The sequence below is a fragment of the Emys orbicularis genome, chromosome 13 (assembly GCF_028017835.1).
Source record: "Emys orbicularis isolate rEmyOrb1 chromosome 13, rEmyOrb1.hap1, whole genome shotgun sequence".
NCBI classification, from domain to species: Eukaryota; Metazoa; Chordata; order Testudines; family Emydidae; genus Emys; species Emys orbicularis.
In genome coordinates, this window is record NC_088695.1 from 18,064,674 (window position 1) to 18,089,191 (window position 24,518).

The following is a 24,518-nucleotide window of genomic DNA, read 5'->3' on the forward strand; positions in this document are numbered from 1 at the left end:
CAAGTTAAAGAAGTATGGGCTGGATGAATGGACTATAAGGTGGATAGAAAGCTGGCTAGATCGTCGGGCTCAATGGGTAGTGATCAATGGCTTCATGTCTAGTTGGCAGCCGGTATCAAGCGGAGTGCCCCAAGGATCAGTCCTGGGGCCGGTTTTGTTCAATATCTTCATTAAAGATCTGGAGGATGGCATGGACTGCACCCTCAGAAAGTTTGCAGATGACACTAAACTGGGAGGAGTGGTAGATATGTTGGAGGGTAGGGATAGGATACAGAGGGACTTAGACAAATTAGAGGATTGGGCCAAAAGGAATCTGATGAGGTTCAACAAGGACAAGTGCAGAGTCCTGCACTTAGGACGGAAGAATCCCATTCACTGTTACAGACTAGGGACCGAATGGCTAGGCAGCAGTTCTGCAGAATAGGACCTAGGGGTTACAGTGGACAAGAAGCTGGATATGAGTCAACAGTGTGTTCTTGTTGCCAAGAAGGCTAACGGCATTTTGGGCTGTATAAGTAAGGGCATTGCCAGCAGATCGAAGGACGTGATCATTCCCCTCTATTCGACATTGGTGAGCCCTCATCTGGAGTACTGTGTCCAGTTTTGAGCCCCACACTACAAGAAGGATGTGGAAAAATTGGAAAGAGATCAGCGGAGGGCAACAAAAATGATTAGGGGGCTGGAGCACATGACTTATGAGGAGAGGCTGAGGGAGCTGGGATTGTTTACTCTGCAGAAGAGAAGAATGAGGGGGGATTTGATAGCTGCTTTCAACTACCTGAAAGGGGGTTCCAAAGAGGCTGGATCTAGACTGTTCTCAGTGGTAGCAGATGACAGAACAAGGAGTAATGGTCTCAAGTTGCAGTGGGGGAGGTTTAGGTTGGATATTAGGAAAAACTTTTTCACTAGAAGGGTGGTGAAGCACTGGAATGGGTTACCTAGGGAGGTGGTGGAATCTCCTTCCTTAGAGGTTTTTAAGGTCAGGCTTGACAAAGCCCTGGCTGGGATGATTTAGTTGGGAATTGGTCCTGCTTTGAGCCGGGGTTGGACTAGATGACCTCCTGAGGTCCCTTCCAACCCTGATATTCTATGATTCTATGACGGGGGAGGGGGAACTAGGTCTCCCCCGGGGCGCTGGTGGAGGGGATGGGTCAGGGGGAACTGGGTCTCTCCCAGGGGCGCTGGTGGGGGTAGTTGGTAGTTGGGGGCACTGGCTCCTCTGGCTGGAAGCCAGGCTTTCACCGGGCCCATCCTCGCCTGCCCTGTCTTCTTTGTCTCCCCATTCCAGCAGTGCTCTGTGTCTGCGTACCCTGCTCTTCCTCACCTAACCCTGACACCTCTCCTCTTTGCTCTCCAGACACAGCCATGTTGTGCTCCCATGTTCAGCTGCCCCTGCAGCTCGGTGTTAATATTTAGTCATTGTGGTTTCCATTGTCTCTGTAGGGTCGGCCATTCCAGTGTGTTGATTCTAGCCCAGAAAGTCCTAGTAGCTCTATGTTTGAGATACCTGCCTTCATCTCCCATGTCCCAGGGAGAAAATCAATTCTTTCTCCAATGGATAGCGCTGCCAAGTGATAGGTACACAGTCGTACAGATAGTTCATAAAAATATTACAGACAATTCCCACTTTGTCACATCTCTTTCCCCTTTGACATCAAACTGAGCGAAATCTCTTCAACCAGTGACTTGGGAATGTTCAACTCTCCTGCTACCTTGGGACTCAGATGCCTTCTAAGTTCAAGTAAAACCACAGACAGTTTCCATAAATGCCAAAACCAATTTCCCATCCATTTGGTAGCTTTTCTACCAGGCAATTTCAAGATTTTTAAAGCACAGACTTTCATTACTTAAACAGACGGTTTTCATAACACAGTTCAGAGCAGTTTCACACCCTCCCTTGGGTCTTATCTTTTGGATGACACTAGCAGGGTGCACATGGGGAGTTTTCATGGGCCTTCTGCCACCCCAATGCCTTGAGGGTTGAAACAGAGATGGGAACCTGCCACTACCCCCTCCCACTCATTTTCCAGGGAGTGACGAGGGCCGTGAACCCACCTTCCTTCATATGTCAGCCGACTTGGCTGCAGCCTTGGAGTGTCTTTACCCCTTGGTTGGGGTAGGGAGTGAGCCTTTAAGCATTTGGGAGGATTGGAGTAGGGAAAATGTTCAGAGGCAGAAAAATAAGCACCTGTAAACGGTTACTGCAAAAATTTAGGCACCAAGTGATTGTAGGCACTGCAGGGTTTGCCGCAGATGAGCAGGGTTTTGTGAATCCCAGTGTGTCCTGATTCTGGGATTTTTTTTGTAGGTACCTAAAGTGACAGGCAACTAAGTCCTCTTATGCATCCATCCAGTGGTAAGGAAGGGGAGCCACACACAGCCAATAACATCACTTAAGGAAGCAATTCACTAACTACAGATCCCATTAGGCAGCAAAACAGCAAGAGAAAATGAGCTCTACTGCAGGGCCCCAGGCTCTGCTAAAGCCCAATGAACCAGCAAAGGGAAAAAACTTCTCTCAATCTTCAGGCTAGAAGCTCTGTGGGGTAGAGACTCTGCCTCATTGTGTGACTGGAATGGACTAAGCACACTGTGGTGTTACCAAAACCAAACACTTACTGATCATGATGTGTGTGCGTTTCTTCAGCCAAATTTACACTCGAAGTATGGGAGCGGCAGTTTACCCCTGACAAACCTGGAAGAGGGGCCCTGTGACACTGACAGCTCATCTGAGTGAGTGTGAGGATGAGGAAATATCAAGCAAGTCTGTAGTTCCAGTGCTGGAAGATCCCTTACCTGCTGAGTCCTGCAGGGACACTTCCTCCAAGCAGCTTCAGGGTCCTTCAAAGCTCTCAGTTTTTCTATCATCCATGAGTTCGTGCTTCCTGTGAAACTTCCCTTTGCTGAGACAGTTTCATCCACTCAGCACAGGAGTCACAGCCTGGGAATTTCACTCTGTCCTGTTCATTTCTGTCTTTTGTTAATTTACTGCATTTGTAACTGAATGGAATTGCTGCCCGTTTCTGCTGCTCCCACCAGCTACAGAAATGAAAGTAACAAGATAGCTGGGAAGTTATCGTAACAGGAAACTTTGTCACAAGCTGAGTAAAGTACAAGGATCAAAGTCCTCTTAAAGAAACATCCCTAGCAGTGCCAGTGAGTGACAGATTTGGAGCCAACCCACTCACTTTGGCAGGTGACACTCAGCTCTGCCCTGTTTTTTCCTGCTCTCTGAGAAACAGTAACATAAAAAGGGAATTGCATGTAAAACTACCATCCTCCAAGGTTTCCATCTCCTGGGGGTGCGGGAAAGAAAGCCTCACATTTTCCTGATTGTGAGGGGTGTGCAGGGTTGGGCGCTGCACAGACTCTCAGCTAGAGACCTGGGGTAATTGATGAGTTTTCTTGTGCAACCAAAATACAACAGATTGTCCGAGCCCCAGGCCATTGTCCCTTCATGCAGCTGCACAGTCTGGGACATTGCTGGCCTGGCAGGGCCTCAGGGGTGAGAGTTTTCTCACACTCCATGTCCAGCGGATACCTGGCCTGTCTGCTGAGACTTCCAGAAAGCACCTGCACCAGCACTAGTCATGATGGTGGACTTTGTGCTGTGGACACCAGTTCCCTAGGTAGACTAAGCTCCATTGATTAACTGTGCTGAGTCACTGGCCATTTATAATGAAGGCTGTGTTATCGCAGGCCAGGGCAACTGAACCCATTCAAACTATCCCAAAGCAAAGGAAAGGTAGGAAGAATAGTAAGAAGGAACTCGGCACTCCTCTGCCAAAGGTTTCTTGGGAGGGCTGCTCTGTTTCTTCCCCCATGATAGGAAACTTTGCCATGCCAATTGGCAAATACTTCTGCAGGCACCATAGCAGCACATAGGCAAGCAGCATATGGACCCGGCCTGCAGCCACATGCACAGAGGAGCTTCACCCTTGCATCCTCAGTTATTCTCATGAGTGAAATAAGTTACTGGAAAACAGTGCCAGTATTCAGAACAGTGTCTTGTAGTGATACCTCTCTGAACCCCCCCCACCCTTTGTCTTATCTCGCCCTTCCCCCTGGGGCCAAACTCATCATGCCTGGGGCTCCCACTGTGCCGTGTGCCAGCCAACGTAAAGTGATAAAATTGTGGTTTTAGCTCATTTGGATCTAGGGTGAGAATGCACTCACAATAATGCTTCTGTGTCTTGTTTCTTTAGCATCTGCACATGTGTCCTTGAGGTCTCCTCCTGCTCACCAGCTAAGCTGCTCCATCTGATAAGGATACAAAAGAAGAGGAGTAAGGAAAAGATGTTCTGGGAGGCGCTGCAATCCTCAGGTGATTCAGATTGTAAGTAGAGAGCTTGGGGAGAAGCTATCAGTGAAAAACTGTGAGTGGATAGTCAGGATAGGAAACAGGCAGAAGCACAGAAGGAAACTTCTCCCTCTTAGCATCACAAATGTTATGCAGAGCACACGGGTGCTATGACAATGGGAATATTTTTCTCACTGAAGTCAAACCTGCCAAAAAGGCAGCGCCAGTGCCTCTTTAAGCGACCAAAGACACATTCAACAGTCATTCTGCGCCTGCTGTGCCTGTTGTTGAAGCACTCATTGCTGCAGACTTTAAAGTTGCCAGTGTAAGGCTTCATGAGCCACAGGAGCAAGGAGTAGGCTGGGTCTCCAAGGTTCACTATTGGCATTTCCATATCACCAATGGGAATCTTCTGGTCTGGAAAGAAAGTCCCTGTTTGCAGCTTTCTGTACTGGCCAGTGTTCCTGAAGATGCATGTTTCATGCACCTTCCCAGACCAGCCTGCATTGATGTTGGTGAAACTGTCACACCACAAAGGCCCCCTCCCTCAGGAGGTCCCGTAGGGAGGCAGATCAGCATTGTATATGCATTATATATTGTATATTGCTAACTCTGTTGCAAGCATCTCAGGACATTTAGGGAAGGGTCAAAGGTGTACGTGTGAAGTGGAAGGTTTCTTTGCAGGCTGCAAGAGGCCAAAGGGGGAAGGAGGAAGAGAGCAGAAAATGGGTTAACTCAACACTGCAGCTAGCAAGCTCAGCCCGAAGATAAGGAGCTGACTCCAGCCCAAGGCCATTGCATACACTCTGCTACCTGCCAAGTCCACCCCCCCCCCCGACCAGCCGTGAGAAAGGAGCATTGTTGAACAAATGCAGGGGACGCAAAAAAAAGCAAAACAGCGAAGGCCAGCAAGGGAAAAACACGACTGTCTCACGGCCCTGAAACTGGTGTGTTTTGGGGAAAGCTGAAAAAGCCACAAAAGACTGGTTTAAACTGGTACTCAGAGCAAGGGGAACAAAGGTCTCTAAAGAAGACACCCCCAAGAGACCCCAGAACTTAAAACCCTCCTGAGAGCTGGAGTAATTCGGAGATCATAGCGAACCCTGAATGACCTGTGCACACAGAACAAAACTCCCGTCCACCCTTCCCCCTCTTTTTCTTACATTACACCCAGGCCTGGCCAGCCTCGGGTAGTGAGTGTGTGAGTATGAAAGTGGGTTAGGGCTCGGGGCACTAACGCTTTCTTCCGTCCTCTGAGTGAAGTAAAAAGCACCCATCACTCTCCGCTGTTACTTTATTATTTTATCAATAAAGCTTTAAAATTTAAACACTTGATATGTTTCGTCATCTCCTCCCCAAACAATCCTGCGGCTTCAGTCTGAGCACCTAACGCCTCAGGCAAATTGGTAACAAAAATCTGTAAAAGTTTTGGTGGAGAATTGCAGAGGGGGGAGCCCTGTGGAGCACACCAACTGCTTTGCCCTTGGTATTTCATGTTTGCTCTGTCTGGCACTTTTGGGTATTGCATGTTAAAGATTTTAGATTAAAGGTGTGCCCACTCTCAGCCGTCGTATGTCTGAGAACCGTAGAGAGGTTCAGCATTCCTCTCTTCACCCCGGTTGGCGGGGATAGGGTGCAGGTGGGTATACTCCCGGTTGTAGAAGGACGGGGTAGTAGGAGGACTCAGGGAGTCTACTCCATGCATATAATCCTCGGTGCATACGCCCTCAGTCATAGTATGGCTGAGTTGAAGAGAAGAACATAGGGCATCTTGCTCTGCCCAGGAAGGATTTTGGTGTATGGATCCTTGGTGATATTGGACCAAGTAATACGGAGGGAAGCTTAGCGTTTCTCCCTCCAGCCCAGGGAGGTGAACATTGTAAGCCTCGGTGCCGACGTGGGCTATGAAAAAACTCAAGTAATTAAAAAATCTTAAGAGTTGTACTAAGGGATTATAACAACATGTTAAAAAAACAGAAGGGTACAGCTGCGGACACGGGAGTCCCGCAGTCATGGGCGATGGCATCAACGAGGGGTTCAAGGCCGGATGTATGGGCATTAGGAAGTGCAGACACGATGGTCCGGCTGCCCGGTCAGCTGGCATCACGGGAGGCAGGTGGACCTGATGCCCGAGCCACGGGGGAGGCAGCAAAGAGGGATGGGACCCTGCTGCCTCTTTCAAAGGGGGATGAGAACCTCTCCCGGCTGGAGAGGGCTCTCACCAAGGTGGGATACAATCCCTGGGGTTCTGTGGCAGAGCTTCAGAAAAAAGTGCAGACTTGGCAGCATTGTTAGACCTGTATGCCGAGTATGAAAAGCAAAAGGGCAAAAACCTAGGGGCAGCTGTGGGATTAGTTTGAACTGTAGAGGCCATGTGGTATCAAATGTTGTCAGAACAAAAAGAGAAGTTGGGGAGAAGGGACGAGGTGTGTACCAGACAGTTAGTGGAAATTGAGCAACTAAAAGCACAAATTACTAACCAGGCAGCAACCCAAGCCTATGCCCAGGACAAGTTGCAGGCCTTAAGACAGGACTTTCAGGCAGAAAAAGCGAAACACACCCACCTGAAAGCACTGGCTAAGCAAGTACCGGTCCTTCAGGAACTCGTTAAAAACTTGACCATCCATGCTCAGCATACACCACAACGGCAGTGTGGCTCACCATAAAAAGAAAATTAAGCAGTTAAAATGTCAGTTGACCGTGCATTCAGTCCAGGTGGTGAGCCTTACGGGGGATGATTCAGGTAACCCGTGTGAGGGGTTTAATAAAGGTGTCATTTTAAAAAATAAACCAGTAATTTTTTTTTTAAAAGTAAAAAGTTAACTCTGCAGAGGCTGGAGGGAATTAAGCAGTTAAACGTGGTAACAGTGTTAAAAAGGAAAAGTGTTATAAAAAATTATTGGTTTCTTTACAGCCATTCTAAAAAAAGGGGCCCTTTTCCAAAAAAGTCTGTAAATAATCCAAGCAAAGAGACTATCTAATTAAAATCATTTAACTATAAACAATTTAGTCAAATTTGCTAAAAAAGTATAAGAGGGTTCGATTAAAACATAACCTCCCCAAATGTATACAAAAAATGTAAGCAAAAGTTAAAAGTAAACAGTAATCAAAACTCTGGTGAAAGTTGATTGTGTCCCTTGTAAGACAGAGTCTCTAAACTGCTAATGGCTTTAAATCCAAAAGCAAGCCAAAAAGCGTCTGAGTTAATGCAAATTACCTAACTAATAAAGGTAAAAGCCATTAAAACCTGGCCTGCCTATAAAACAAACACACACAAAAAATGGGGGTAGTTCCTCTGTTCTGCCTGGAATCAGCAAGGGTATTTGTAAAAAAAAATATATATATATATATATATATTAAGCAATAATCTGCCACCCCCAAAGGGGTAAAAATATGTTTTTCTTGTCTTTCAAAACAACAAAAAAGCTAATACCAGCTAAAAAGCAACCCAAAAAAACATAAATTTACTGTCACAATAAAAATTGTGTTTTGTGTTCTATGTTTTGTCTTGTATTGTTTGTCTTGTTGCTAGCACTGTTGTGTATCAAATGCTGTAAAAAAAACCTCCACTGGTAGCAAACACCATATTAAAAAAAATTGGTTTTAAAGCAAAAATCATAAATATTGTAAACCTAAAGGCAATTAAAAATAAATTAATCTCTCTGTCCCAGCTACAAAACAGCCTAATAGAAAAACAAATAAAAATAAAAAACCATACTGCTATAGCTATGGAATATACTAAAATGCAAATACTTGCTTTGTTCACCTTAAAACACAAAATGTTTTGGGTAATATCAGGAAACACTAAGGTTTTAATACACTTGCTAAAACAAACAAAAAAACCTGTTTAATATCTGTCAATACAAATGAATGCAGTATGTTTCTAGCATAGTAAGGTCAGACCTTTTAGTTAAAAAAATTGTTAAAAACGCACAGCAACAAGCAAGGATATGGAAAGTTAGCCCACTCCTCATATGGCACATAAAATCTTTCTGGCTACCCCAGACTTCAAGCTAGTGGGCTAAAAAAAAAAAAAAAGCTATTAAACACCAAAGATTGTACCAAGTAAACTCCTGAAAACTGGGTGTGCTTGTCCTTAACTGTTGCTCCAAAGCCCTGTAGTAAAAACATTTCACTAAAATCCTATATGTAAAATAAATTAAATAATAAAACCAAAGTACGGTATAATGGGCAATGTGTATGTGTTAATTCCTAAAAAAAAGTGTTTTAAGAAAATTAAAGTGTTAGCAACCCGCTAGTAAATAAATGTGAATGTGATATAAGTACTGTGTTTACCAATAATCACATTTACTGTTTGCCACAATCAAAAAGTCTCAGCTTTGCCCAGTGGAGGGAGGAGCTATGTAAAAAGCCACAAAGCCGTAAATAAAAAAAAGGCCAAGTGTAAAAATATCATCATTGAAAACATCCAAAAATGGCAAATTAAAAACAAGGTAATGTTGCAAAAGCTGGGGAAGGCAACCCACATGCCAAGTGGGTGGGTCCATACTCCATCGTAAACTACATCTCCCTGGTAGTGTACCAGCTTCAGCTATCCAGTAAACTCAAATGGGAGCATGCCAATCGGCTCAAAACATATTCTTCTCCCTAGGTTTCTGGTCATGGCGTCGTGGGCCTCGGTTGTAAACCAGCCATCTGCCTGGACCATCCGAGTTTCCAGCTGTCCATAAAATTATCTAAATAATCATAATTAAAAAAAAACAAAAACCTCCAAAGGCTCTCCCTAGCTCGAGCGGCCAAAGGGGCCCAAGCCACAGTGTGGTGGAAGGCTAAAGGGGGGGGTGCCTTAAAAACAGTGCATAGTCCAAATAAACACAGCAGGGCCACAGCAAAAAACCTGGTGGATGGCCCCAAACCTCCTCTAAATCCCATAAAAACAAACCCTGTTCCTCCCGTGGTGGCCTGGAGTGGAAGTAAAATAAAAAGCCCTTTGGCAAGCAACAGCAATTACTAATCTCAAAATGTAATATTGTTGTTTTAACCTCCTAAACCAGGCAAACAACATCCATAACACAAGCCAAAAAGGGCTGTAACAAAACAACTAATAATTTTAAAAGTTTTTCATCCGTGCCTCAGTTTCCCCAATAGATGCATTTGTGTTGTTCTCTTTTTTACCCTCTTGCGTTGTTAACAAAACAAGGGAGTAATAGCAAAAGTCCATAAACACCCTAAACAAAAGTGGTAAAACCTCTCTTGCTGCTTCAGTCCTGCAAAATGTGTTGGTGTAATACAATGTATGTATGGTGGCACATATCTATAAAAATTCTTGGGTGTCCAACACTTTTGTCCTCCTTTGTTAATTTTACCACTGTTCAAAATTGGCCACGGTAAAAAAAAAGATCAATTATCCATTGGCGGGGGGAGCGTAATTGTAGCTTAGCATCCTAAAAATGTGGCATCACGTATTGTCTAAAGGTGGGTGGTCCATCGCAATGTGTAAAAGGTGGCTCCCTCCCAATAACATGGCTAAGCAGTATGTGCTAACTACATCTTCTAACTATCAGCACATATAAATTTCAAAGGGCAACACTTGGCAGCAAACCCTAAACAACCTAACCAACTTACGTCCAACCTTCCTCCTCTTTTTCTTACGTTACACCCAGGCCTGGCCAGCCTCGGGTAGTAAATGTATAAGTATAACAGTGGGTTAGGGCTCGGGGCACTAATGTTCCTTCCTTCCTTCCTTCCTTCCTTCCTTCCTTCCTAAGTAACGTAAAGAGCACCCATCACTCTCTGCTATTACTTTATTATTTTATCAATAAAGCTTTAAAATTTAAACACTTAATGTGTTTCACCATCTCCTCCCCAAACAATCCTGCGGCTTCAGCCTAATCACCTAATGCCTCAGACAAATTGGTAACAAACATCAGTCACAAAACAACCCTGGTAATCCACCAGTGCTTGCAATACCATAGAAAAGTACCCCTTTGTGTTGATCTACTCCATTGCAAGGTGGTCTGGGGCCAAAATGGGGATATGTGTTCAATCTATCGCCCACCACAATCAGGGAATCCCATTGCTGCAAAACCATCTACTATTTCACATAAATTACCCAGAGTCACAGTCCTTTGTAGCAAGAGGTGATTAATGTTTGGGGGAGGTGATGAACAAGCAGACAAGCAGGAGGTGATTAACTTGCATCATTGCAACCCCCACAGTGGACTTCCCAATTCCAAACTGATTTGCGACTGATTGGTAGCAATCTGGAGTTGCCAGCTTCCACACAGTGATCGTCATTCCCTTCTCCACTATTAGGGCATCACCGATTTTGGTGTCCTTTCTCTGGAGGGCAGAGGCAAGCAGAGGTGCTGGAACAATTTGTATAATGGGGATGCTGAGAGTCATTGAACCAAACTGTAAACCCTGTATATGATGGAAGCCACTTCAAGCCAGGGGTTCCTCAGCATCCCTGGTACCAGCACCTTTCCAGACATCAGCTCCAGTCATTGGAATTCATTGAGATTCATCAGACCCCTGCTCTCAGAAATCTCCTTCCATGTAGGTCCCAACAGCCCACAACTTTGAAAACTGCCACTGAGCACTCCCTGGCCATCTACCCTTTGTCTTATCCTCAACAATGGAAAATTGACACTACTAAAACATCAGAGTCACCTAAGTGAACAAGTAGCAGGCACGTGGGCTTGCACGTTCCAGGCTCTGTGCATGAAGCACATTTGGGTTGTACAGCTGGAGTAACATGCATGCGCTCACACCCGTCATGCTGGTCCTGAATACGCGGGAGCGCCAGGCATGCGGAGTGGGGCAATGGAGCTCAAGGGACAGAATAAAAGGTCTGATGGGCCAGATGCAGCCTGCAGGCCGTAGTTTGCCCACTCCTGGTCTACACTGACAACTGCGTCATTCTAACTAGGTCGCCCTAAGTGCTACACCTCTTGTCAAGGTGGTTTTATTATGTTGGGATTGCAGGAGATCATAAGAATGGCCATACTGGGTCAGACCAAAGGCCCATCTAGCCCAGTAGCCTGTCTTCCGACAGTGCCCAATGCTGGTGCCCCAGAGGGAATGAACAGAACAGGTGATCATCAAGTGATCCATCTCCTGTCGCTCATTCCCAGCTTCTGGCAAACAGAGGCTAAGGACACCATCCCTGTCCATCCTGGCTAATAGCCATTGATGGACCTATCCTCCATGAATTTATCCAGTTCTTTTTTGAATCCTATTATGGTCTTGGCCTTCACAACATCCTTTGGCAAGGAGTTCCACAGGTTGACTGTGCATTGTGTGAAGAAATACTTCCTTTTATTTGTTTTAAACCTGCTGCTTATTAATTTCATTTGGTGACCCTAGTTCTTCTGTTATGAGAAGTAGTTAACAACACTTCCTTATCTACTTTCTCTACACCAGTCATAATTTTATAGACCTCAATCATATCTCCCCTTAGCCGACTCTTTTCCAAGCTGAAAAGTCCCAGTCTTATTAATCTCTCCTCATAAGGAAACTGTTCCATACCCCTAATCATTTTTGTTGCCCTTTTCTGAACCTTTTCAAATTTCAATATATCTTTTTTGAGATGGGGCAACCACATCTGCACACGGTATTCAAGATGTGGGCATATCATGTATTTATATAGAGGCAAGATGATCGTTTCTGTCCTATTATCTATCCCTTTCTTAATTATTCCCGGCATTCTGTTCGCTTTTCTTACTGCCACTGCACATTGAGTGGATGTTTTCAGAGAACTATCCACAATGACTCCGAGATCTCTTTCTTGAGTGGTGACAGCTAATTTAGACCCCATCATTTTATATGTATAGTTGGGATTATGTTTTCCAATGTGCATTACTTTGTATTTATCAACATTAAATTTCATCTGCCATTTTGTTGCCCAGTCACCCAGTTTTGTGAGATCCTTTTGTAGCTCTTCACAATCTGCCTGGGTCTTAACTATGTTTAGTAATTTTGTATAATCTGCAAATTTTGCCACCTCACTGTTTACCCCCTTTTCCAGATCATTCATGAGTATGTTGAATAGGACTGGTCCCAGAACAGACCCCTGGTGGACACCACTATTTACCTCTCTCAATTCTGAAAACTGACCCTTTATACCTACCCTTTGTTTCCTATCTTTTAACTAGTTACCAATCCATGAGAGCACCTTTCCTTTTATCCGGTGGCAGCTTACCTTGCTTAAGAGCCTTTGGTGAGGGACCTTGTCAAAGGCTTTCTGAAAATCTAAGTACACTATATTGACAGGATCCCCTTTGTCCACATGCTTGTTGACCCCCTCAAGAATACTAGCAGATTGGTGAGGCATAATTTTCCTTTACTAAAACCATGTTGACTCTTCCTCAACAAATTATGTTCCTCTATATGTCTGACAATATTGTTCTTTATTATAGTTTCAACCAGTTTGCCTAGTACTGAAGTCAGGCTTACAGGCCTGTAATTGCCAGGATCACCTCTGGAGCTCTTTTTAAAAATTGGCATCACTTTAGCTATCCTCCAGTAATCTGGTACATACGCTGATTTAAATGGTAGGTTACAGACTACAATTAGTAGTTCTGCAATTTCACATTTGAGTTTCGTCAGAACTCTTGGGTGAATACCATCTGGTCCTGGTGACTTATTACTGTTTAATGTATCTATTTGTCCCAAAATCTCCTTCCATATCTTGAAACTTTTACCACTTCAAATGCTGACAGCACATTAAATCATAGAATGTCAGGGTTGGAAGGGACCTCAGGAGATCATCTAGTCCAACTCCCTCCTCAAAGCAGGACCAATCCCCAGACAGATTTTTGCCCCAAATCACTCCCTCAGGGATTGAACTCACCACCCTGTGTTTAGCAGGCCAATGCTCAAACCACTGAGCTATCTCCTCTAATGAGACCTCATTCTGGGACGGGGTCCTCAGATCTGTTACCTAAAAAGAATGGCTCAGTTTTGGGAATCTTCCTCACATCTTCAGCCACGAAGATCAATGCAAAGAATTCATTTAGTTTCTCTGCAATGGCCTTAAATGAGGGTTAAATAAGTGGGAGTAGCATTGCAGTGCGTACACCTTCGTAGTTAGGTCAACATAAGCTGCCTTATTTTGACTGAACTTTGTAGTATAGACAAGGCCTTAGACCTGCCTCAGAACAGAGGACTGGACTAGATGACCGATCAAGGACAAGTGGCCTGTTAACACTTTGCCAGTCAAACAGGCATTAGTGGGTTACAGACTGTTGCCTCTTATAACTCCAGGTAAAGGGAGTGGGAATGAGGACTCAGATCCTCTCGCTATCCGATTCCACTGAGGTAGTGCGAAAGCCAGGAAAGTTCCCCACAATAGTGGGACCATTCCCCCATTTACATAATTGGCATTGCAAACAGGATCCTATCCGTAGAATTTGCCCCATTTGTTTACTGGTTGAATTCTGGTAGTACTGTCCAGGTCTGGGTCAGAAATCTATAAAGGCTGGAATTTAAGAACTACACACGCAGTTTTCTGAAATTCAGCACACATTACTGGACAGGCTGAGGCATTAGGACAAGCTAGATCTGAGCAGCGAGAAGTTTTATCATTGGCTAAGGTGGTGACAGACCAGCATGCTGATGCAGCTAAGAAGCCTCCTACGATTTATGTTCTATGAGACTGGAAGATATCTGAGTTCAATAGCTTGCCAACAAAGCCAAGGGACATCATGATAGAAGACAGGATTAAGTCAGTGAAAGCAGATCTAGGTGTTGAGAATTGAAGATCACATGGATTTTGTGGAAGAGCATGGCAAAAGCCAGACCAGATCCATAGTGAAGTTCAGGGCAACAGCTGACAAGACAGATATAGAGAAGACATTTCAGCTTCTCTTAGAAGAGTATGGAAACTGTGATGGGTCGGGTCACAGAGATCCCCTTGGGACTTTCACCTGATGTGGTGAAATCACCTCTGAGCCAGTTTTCCCTGCCAGCCTGGGCCCCCCAGAACCCTGTCTTGATGGGCCAGACACACTAGCCTGCCCAACATAGACCCAGGGTCTGGGCTAAGCCCCAAAGCTGCAGACTTTAACTGAAAACAGCTCAGAAAGTTACTCAGCAATCACTCAGACACCCAGCTCCCAATGAGATCCAAACCCCAAATAAATCCCTTTTACTCTGTATAAAGTTTATACAGGGCAAATTCATAAATTGTCTGCTCTCTATAACACAGATAAGCACAGCTGTTTGCTCCCCCAGATATTAATCACTTACTCTGGGTTTATTAATAAACAAAAGTGATTTTATTAAGTATAAAAAGTAGGATTTAAGTGGTTTCAAGTAGTAACAGACAGTTCAAAGTAAATAAGGGTATGTCTAAACTAACGGGATTAATCCGAATTTACAGAATTCGATTTTTGGCAACAGATTGTATAAAGTCAAATGTATGCGGCCACACTAAGCACATTAATTTGGCGGTGTGCGTCCATGTACCAGGGCTAGTGTCGATTTCCGGAGCGTTGCACTGTGGGTAGATATCCCATAGCTATCCCATAGTTCCCGCAGTCTCCTCCGCCCATTGGAATTCTGGGTTGAGATCCCAATGCCTGATGGGGCCAAACATTGTCGCTGGTGGTTCTGGGTACATCCTCTCCCTCCCTCCGGGAAAGCAACATCAGACAACCGTTTCGCGCCTTTTTCCTGGGTGAACAGTGCAGACACCATACCACGGCAAGCATGGAGTCCGCTCAGCTCAAGACAGCAGTCATGAACATTGTAAACACCTCGTGTGTTATTGTGCAGTTTGTGCTGAACCAGAACCTGTAAAACCAGGCGACGAGGAGTAGGCTACGGCAGCACGGCGACGAGAGTGATGAGGACATGGACATGGAATTCCATCAAACCGCGGCCCCCGGCGCTTTGGAGATCATGCTGTTAATGGGGGAGGTTATAGCCATGGAACGCCGATTCTGGGCCCGGGAAACAAGCACAGACTGGTGGGACCGCATAGTATTGGAGGTGTGGGACGATTCCCAGTGGCTGCAAAACTTTTGCATGCGTAAGGGCACTTTCATGGAACTTTGTGACTTGCTTTCCCCTGCCCTGAAGTGCCAGAATACCAAGATGAGAGTAGCCCTCACAGTTGAGAAGCGAATGGCGATAGCCCTGTGGAAGCTTGCAACGCCAGACAGCTACCAGTCAGTCGGGAATCAATTTGGAGTGGGCAAATCTACTGTGGGGGCTGCTGTGATGCAAGTAGCCAAAGCAATCACTGAGCTGCTGCTACCAAAGGTAGTGACTCTGGGAAATGTGCAGGTCATAGTGGATGGCTTTGCTGAAATGGGATTCCCTAACTGTGGTGGGGTGATAGATGGAATCCATATCCCTATCTTGGCACCGGAGCACCAGGGTACCCAGTACATAAACCGCAAGGGGTACTTTTCAATGGTGCTGCAAGCACTGGTGGATCACAAGGGACGTTTCACCAACATCAACGTGGGCTGGCCGGGAAGGGATCATGACGCTCGCGTCTTCAGGAACACTACTCTGTTTAAACGGTTGCAGCAAGGGACTTACTTCCCGGACCAGAAAATAACCGTTGGGGATGTTGAAATGCCTATAGTTATCCTTGGGGACCCAGCCTACCCCTTAATGCCATGGCTCATGAAGCCATATACAGGCAGCCTGGACAGTAGTCAAGAGCTGTTCAACTACAGGCTGAGCAAGTGCAGAATGGTGGTAGAATGTGCATTTGGACGTTTAAAAGGTCACCGGCGCACGTTACTGACTCGGTCAGACCTCAGCCAAACCAATATCCCCATTGTTATTGCTGCTTGCTGTGTGCTCCACAATCTCTGTGAGAGTAAGGGGGAGACCTTTATGGCGGAGTGGGAGGCTGAGGCAAATTGCCTGGCTGCTGATTATGCGCAGCCAGACACCAGGGCCATTAGAAGATCACATCAGGAAGCGCTGCGCATCAGAGAAGCTTTGAAAACCAGTTTCATGACTGGCCAGGCTACGGTGTGAAAGTTCTGTTTGTGGAAAACCCGCCCCCTTGATTGACTCATTCCCTGTAAGTGAACCACCCTCCCCCCTTCGAGCACAGCTTGCTTTCAAAGGAAATAAAGTCACTATCGTTTAAAAATCATGTATTCTTTATTAATTGATTATAAACATAGGGAGAGAACTGATAAGGAAGGTAGCCCGGGTGGGGTTTGGAAGGAGGATAGGAGGGAAGGAAAAGGCCACTAAAAAAATTCAATATAATGACAGCCTTTTGGTTGGGCTGTCCACTGGTGTGGACTGGGAGGATGCACGGAGCCTCCCTCCCTGAGTTCTTACACATCTGGGTGAGGAGGCTATGGAACATGGTGAGGGGGGAGGGAGGTTTTGCAGCGGCTGCAGCGGCACTCTGTGATCCTGCTGCCGTTCCTGAAGCTCCACCAGATGCCGGAGCATGTCCGTTTGCTCACGCAGCAGCCCCAGCGTTGCAGCCTGCCACCTCTCATCTCGAGCGTCCCTCCTCTCATCTCAAGCGTCCCTCATGGCCTCACGTTCACTGGCATCTTTCCTGTACTGTGATACCGTGTCCTTCCACTCATTCAAATGAGCTCTTTCATTGCGGGTGGATTCCATGATTTCCGAGAACATCTCGTCTCGCGTCCTCTTTTTCCGCCACCTTATCTGAGATAGCCTTCGGGACGGAGGAGGGAGGCTTGAAAAATTTGTAGCTGCTGGAGGTAGGAAAAAAAGGAGAGAAGTTTTTAAAAAGATACATTTTACAGAATAATGCTCATACTCTTTCACGGTGAACAACACTATTCACATTACATAGCACGTGATTTCAGTGCAAGGTCGCATTTTGCATCTTAATATTGAGTGCCTGTGGCTTTGGTGTTAGAGATCACAGACGCAGGTCTGGGCAACAGAATTCGGCTTGCATGCGGCCATGGTAAGCCATTGTCTTTCGGCTTCTGCACCCTCCTTTCCCACATACCAAGCAAAGCCCGTTGAGTGCTGCGGTTTTCCTGTTAACCTGCAGCAGCAGAAAACAAACTAACCTCCCCCCATCCAATTCTCTGGGCTGATCGCGTTATCCCTCCCCCCCACCGCGTGGCTGGTATCAGGGAAGATCCCTGCAGAAACCAAACTAACCCCCCTCCATCAATTCTCTGGGATAATCGCTTTATCCCTCCCCCCACCGCGTGGCTGGTATCAGGGAAGCTCCCTGCAGAAACCAAACTAACCCCCCTCCATCAATTCTCTGGGATAATCGCTTTACCCCTCCCCCCACCGCGTGGATGGTATCAGGGAAGATCCCTGCTAGTCAAACGCGAAAAGCTCAGCGCAAATGCCCCCCCAGCCCTCCCGCTTGGCTAACTTCAGGGAAGGATTTCTTTTCAGCCACAGGCAAACAGCCCAGTAGGAATGGCCACCTCTGTCCCCTTAATTAAAGTCCCGTATTTCAACCAGGTTACCATGAGCGATATCACTCTCCTGAGGATTACACAGCGAGATAAAGAACGGATGTTGCTTGAATGCCAGCAAACACCGGGACCATACGCTGCCAGGCTTTGTCATGCAATGATACCAGATTACTTGCTACTAGCATGGTGTGGTCAAGTGTCCTACCATGGAGGACGGAATAAGGCTGCACTGCCCAGAAACCTTGTGGAAAGGCTTTTGGAGTACCTCCAGGAGAGCTTCATGGAGATGTCCCTGGAGGATTTCCGCTCCATCCCCAGACACGTTAACAGACTTTTCTAGTAGCTGTACTGGCCATGAATGCATCCCAAGTCCTCAGGGCAAAGTAATCATTAAAAAACACTTGCTTTTAAACCATGTTTTATATTTTAAAAGGTAAACTCACCTGAGGTCCCTTCCATGGGGTCATAGTCTGGGATACTGCCTTGGGAGGGTTGGGAGTGTACTTCACTCAGGCTGAGAAAAAGATCCTGGCTGTTGGGGAGAACGGAGTGCTGCGTGCTCTCCGCAAGCTCGTCCTCCTCCTCCTCCTCTTCCCCGTCCGCAGAATCCTCAGGTGTGGCTGAGATTACCCCCGCCTCAGAATCCACGGTCAGAGGTGGGGTAGTGGTGGCGGCCCCCCCTAGAATTGCATGCAGCTCAGCGTAGAAGTGGCATGTCTGCGGCTCTGACCCGGAGCAACCGTTTGCCTCCTTTTTTTTTGATAGGCTTGTCTGAGCTCCTTAACTTTCACGCGGCACTGATATGAGTCCCTATTGTGGCCTCTCTCCATCATGCCCTTGGAGATTTTTTCAAAAGTTTTGGTATTTCATCTTTTGGAACGTAGTTCTGCTAGCACTGAATCCTCTCCCCATATAGTGATCAGATCCAGTACCTCCTGTACGGTCCATGCTGGTGCTCTTTTTCGATTCTCGGACTGCATTGTTACCTGTGCTGATGAGCTCTCTGTGGTCACCTGTGCTCTCCACGCTGGGCAAACAGGAAATACAATTCAAAAGTTCGTGGGGCTTTTCCTGTCTACCTGGCCAGTGCATCCGAGTTCAGATTGCTGTCCAGAGCGGTCACAATGGTTGTCAATACTAACCCTAATTCGAAATGGCAATATTGACTTCGGCGCTACTCCCCTCGTCGGAGAGGAGTACAGAAATCGGTTTTAAGAGCCCTTTATTTCGAAATAAATGGCTTCGTTGTGTGGACGGGTGCAGGGTTAATTCGATTTAACGCTGCTAAATTCAAATTAAACTCATAGTGTAGACCAGGCCTTACTGAGTAAAATAAAACAAAACATACTGGGCTAACTTAATACATTGAGGATCTAGTTACAGGTAATATCTCACCCTCAGAGATGTTCCAATAAGCATACTTCACAGACTGGATTCTTTCCTAGCCTGGGCCCAATCCTTTCCCCGGTACAGTCCTTGTTAGTTCCAGTTTCCATCTCAGGCAGTAAACAGGAGTGTTCTCTTGACTGGCAGCCTCTTGAGCCAGCTGAAGACAAAATGGAGGGTTTTCCAGGGCCTTTTATATTCTCTGCCTAGTGGGAAGAAACCCCTTTGTTCCTTTGCAAGATTACAGCAACAAGATGGAGTTTGGAGCCACATGGGCAAGTCACATGTCCATGAATGATTCAGCTTTCTGCAGGCCGATGCCATTGTTTACATGTTAGCTGAGCACATGTGGATTGGTGTCTCCCACAGTCCATTGTTAGTCAAGTACTTCCAATTTACTGGAATAGTCTCTTCACAATAGGTTGGCTCACCCTCCCTTATGTGTTTCCCACAGCAAATACTTAACATACTAGCATAGAGCCAATGCTCATAACTTTAGATATAAAAATGATACATGCATACAAATAGGATGAATATATTCAGTAGATCATAACCTTTTCAGAGACATGTTACATGGCATATTTAGCATAAAGCATATTCCAGTTATGTCATATTCACATTCATAAGCATATTTCCATAAAACATATGGAGTGCAACGTCACAGAAACAAAGTGCCCATTGGAACCAGACTCAAGGAATTCTACAAGCTGACACAGAATCCAGGTGAGACCATTTGGGCCTACACATACAACCTCCAGGAGAGAATGAGCAAGCTGGAGCGCTGGGACCCACAACGAGTTCCAGAGATATGGTTCTGAAAGAGCAGCTGGTGCTGGGGCTCCGGGATGACTCCCTCTGCCATGAAATGAAGAAGAGGTTTAAAGAAGAGACCATTAAGAAGTTCCATGAACTCGTGCCAGCTGCTGTTACATGGTCCAAAGATGAGGAAGTTCCTGTGGAAGAGATGGACAAGCCCAATACCTGTACACAAAGTGCAGGCCTAGTGAATGCAGCTACCAGGGAAAAGGCCCTGCCCCAAACACAGTTAACACTGGAGAGTTTAAATGAAGCTGGCCAGAACCTGGCTGAAGGTGGCTGAAGGTGATGACCGAGGTGATGAAAGCTAAAATTTCCCCAGTACACCGAAGTATCCGAGGGCACTGATATGCTGAAAATCTCCACTGAAGGATGAGCAGGGAAGGTACATTTGCTACACTTGTGAAGGGCCAGGGCATACAAGCCGAGAATGTCCACTGAGAAGGAGACCAGAGTGCCAGGCACTCAAAATCAAAACTCATTCCTGGTGCCCCATCTACAGTATAAGGCCAAGCAGTGGCAGAAGGATTCCTAGGCCTGTCCTTGGTGGAAAATCACTCTGCAGGCAATGCTGGAAGAAACATGAATAGCACCAGGATATCTAGTGACTTCTGTGAGCAAGCATTTGGAGACTGTTTAACTGATGAAGTACTTATAGCAGGGATGAAGACTAGATGTTTGTTAGATACTGGCTCAGAAGTCACCACCATTACTGAGTCGCATTTTAAAAAATATTTGAAGGACAAGGAGCTGACCATGCACAGCACACGGTTTGTACATCTAACAGCAGCTAATGAAATGGCAATCCCAGTGGTAGGGTGCCTTGAAACAGACATAGAGTACATGGGTCAGACACTGCCAGGACAATGCATCTTCATCCGGAAAGACAAGGTCTCTGAAGGAAATCATGTGGGAGATGGAGTCCCAGGGATTCTATGGATGCACATCATTAGTGAGCTGAAGGAGCTACTGTTGTCAGGAGAAGGAACGAGGAGGATGAACGGTCACAGGCACTCTAAGAAGAATGCTGCGCAGAGTAGGGTACTGGCTTGAGCAGAGAGACAGCCATTCCCTGGGCCCCTTGGGGCAAATTGAAAATGTGAAAGTGGCTGGAAGACAGAAGGTGGCTATTCCTCCCTGGAGAGGGAAGATCCTTGATGAATGCTGCTGGGTACCAGGAAATACTGGTGGATATCAAGTGCTTGTAGAGCCTGCATCTTGGGCAAGCCTACCTAATGGGTTCCAGCCAGCCAATGTACTGACAAATGCCATGAAAGGAAGAATACCAGTGAGTCTTCTAAACTCAAGTACAAAGGCTGAGGGGTTGTATCCTTGAATTAGAGTTGCTGAGGTACACCAGCCTGAGGAAGTGGTTCCTCAGGTGGAGATGACCTTTGAAGAGAAAGAAGATGAGCTGCGAGTGACAAGAAGAGAGAATGAAGAGCAAATTGCCAGTTGCAGTTCAAGTTGACTCCAAGAGTTGATTCCTGTCAAAGATGGTTAACTTAGTGCTTGTCTACACTACCACTTACTTTGGTATAATTTATGTCGCTCACGGGTGTGCATAAGCCACCCCCCTGGCTGATGTAAGTTACTTCAATCTAAGCACCAGTGTGGACAGCACTCTATTGGTGGGAGAATTTTTTTCACCAACACAGCTACAGCCTCCCATAGAGGTGGAGTTTTATGCCTATGTGAGAGCTCTGTCCCATCGGCATAGAGTGTCTTTACTAGACGCAGAGCTTCTAGTGTAGACTAGCCCTTAAGCATGTTGCTAGAGAAGCATCAAAAAATCTTTTCTAAGGATGAGCTGACCAATTTGGAGCAATGGGTCAAAGGTCACCATGACAGGCTGAAGACAACGTGTGAAGTTGCTCCCAGCACAACTCAAGACACAGCCCAAAGTAGGAAGAGGACTTCTGATCAGAAGCCCAGTGGGGCTCTCATCAGACCTGCTGACCATGTCCTAGTTCATAACCATAGACACTGGGGATGTAATAAAATACAGGACAAGTGGGAGTCAAATCTCCACATTGCACTTTCTCACAATTCCGAGTTGCCAGTTTACACTATCCAGCCTGGATGAGGAGGTCCTGAGAGAGTTGTGCCTAGGGACCAGCTAAAACATTGCACTCTTAGTCTGATTAGGGACTATAGGTGGCACAGATCAGCATGCCCCAAGGAGACTGATAAAAGTGTGAGTGTGGTTTTAGTCACATAAACTGAGTCCTAAGGGGAACAGAGTAGAGCAAACCCAAACCCTGATGAAAATGGCCAGATTACTCAAATTGACCCGGTGTTACTCGGGGACGGGGAATAGAAAATATGGGTAATAAACCACTAGTGTTAAGATGGTTCCAGGGAACTAAGAAAGGTGAACCACCCATTAAATTTACAGATGATTAAGTTATTGGTTTTGTGCATTGTATTAGCGAATGTTATAATATATAAAATAAAGAAGTGGACATAGAATGTTAAATATGTTAAATGTTTATATATATAAAAATGCTTGTAAATGTTGTTAATGTGGGACCTGGATAAGCTGGTATGGACATTCTGCATGTGGCAGAATTTTAGAAAGAGGGAATGTAGGGGCTGTTGGCCCTGTACTGAAACTTAGTGGAGGTTTGGCACTCTCCCAAAAGAAAGGGGAAAGGCTGAAGAGAAATTAAGATCCTAAGACTGGCAGTCCCCAGGACCAATGGGGAGAGGCCAAGGCTCCAGGTCAACCTGATTGACAGGGCAGGCAGGCCAATGAAGGAGTTAGGAGCCCAGAGGACCATCCTCCATGTGAACTGGAGCTGCCTGACCTAATCCTTCACAATTAGCTACCCCGGACCAGAGGATGACAGAGATGAGAGGTAGCAAATTTGTGACAGATGGTTGCTGCCCTGTCATAATTTGCTACTATGGGTCCAGAGGATGGGAACGGCAAAAAATTGTGAGAGGTGTACCCCCATTTGTTATAATTTACTATCCTTAGAGCAATTAGAAAGGCGGGAGATATAGCAAATTGTGACAGGACATCATGGAAGTCAGTAATTGCTACTGGTAGCAAAATCTGCTTGACTTTTCCAACATGGAATTTAGTATCAGTTGTGCAAATCCGTCTGTATTGCTGGTCTTCAGAGTCCCTTCACTGCACGCAAGGACAGTTCAGGGACTAAATGTTCTCCACTTTACACTGTCTAAAGGCCAGAAGAACGTGGCCAGTGCTTGCCCTAGAAAGCAAAGGGAGGTTCGAAATGGGAGGGGCTTTGAATCGTTAGTATTCTGTAGCATTTATATTTGCAGAAATTTCCAAAACTTCCATAACCCTGACTGCCTACATCAGCTTTATGATATTCCTGCCTCTCCTGAAATCTTCTCAGTGCACTTTTAACTCACTGGTGAATGTGAGCAATGCATCCGCCTCTGGTCCCGAGCCACAGAGTATATTCAGCTTTTACACCTCTCTACTCATTGTCTGCCCTCCTTCCTTCACCACCTGCTCCTCTCTCCTGCTGTTAAACAGGATCACAGATTGTAATCAGTCACAAATGACACAGAATGAGGAGAAAGTTCAGTTACAGTGTTTCTTTGCACTGGGTGGGGAGACTGGGTGGGGTCAGACCAGCCAGGCAAATTTACCAGGCACTGGGAGAAATAGCAGCCGGTGAAGATCTCGTGTCCTCCTGCTTGGCAATCAGGGTATTTCCACACTGGGGAGTAACCTGCATGTCACTGAGCTGCTAACATGGTGTAAACACAGTGTGGAGTGGACATCCCCATGTAATCACCAGGTTTAAAAGCCTGGTTCTGCCCTTGTAGAGGGAGGAGAGCAGGCTAAGGTGACTGGATTTTGGGGGCAAACAGGATGAAGTGACTGGATTTTGCCCCGACATCTCTCTGGTGTCATGTGTGATACTGAGCCACTGGAAATTGCATGGGAGGGCCCCACATGGGGCCCAGCTGCAGCCCCTATTGACATCAGTGGGGATTTTAACCATTCACCCAATGGGAGCGGGATGGGAGCTCACAGGTTTGAAGCATTGAGCTGAGGAGTGTTGATTCCCCCTCCCAGCCTCAGGAACAGACAGACCATGTGGGGGGATCCTGAGGCTGGATCTGCCAAGGACAGAAGGGAACAGGCTAAGACAAGAGAAGGGTGGGACACTGGGAGGGGGCACAAGGGACAGGTGGGTGGCAGCAGGAGAGGGGGCGATTAGGACAGAGTGAGAGCTTGCCCCATGAGGGGTTCTGTACCCTTATCCCTGTCCCCCGTGTGAGCCAGTATCTGCCGCTATTGTTACATTGTTCAATGTTAGATGAAATTTTCTAACTTTTCTTCCTTCTCTTTTTAAGAATGAAACTTCCCAAGAGCCAGACAGTTAATATCTCCCTGGCCCTCAAGCAACTGTTAACCTGATAAGGGAACGTTTTATGGTGCTACCCGTATTATTTATTGCTGTAAAGTCTGAAGGTTACAACAATTCCTGCCTCCAGAGACAAGGAGCCTTTCAACACAAACTGGTGTGAAGAAAAGTTACCAAATACGGAGGTGACTCATGTCCCCCTGCCCAGATCTGCTCTCACAGGAAACCTCTGTACCAGAGTCCCCTGCTCCCATGTGAATGGGGCTCAGAGGTCTCTGTGACACTGACCCCCCGCGC

The 24,518-nt window shown here is 46.1% G+C and overlaps 1 protein-coding gene across 1 annotated transcript in view; it reads right to left on the reverse strand.

The window, feature by feature from the left end:
• LOC135887539 (zinc finger protein 850-like) overlaps positions 1-24,518 on the reverse strand; it is a 437,015-nt gene that overhangs the window by 104,038 nt on the left and 308,459 nt on the right. The window lies entirely within an intron of this gene.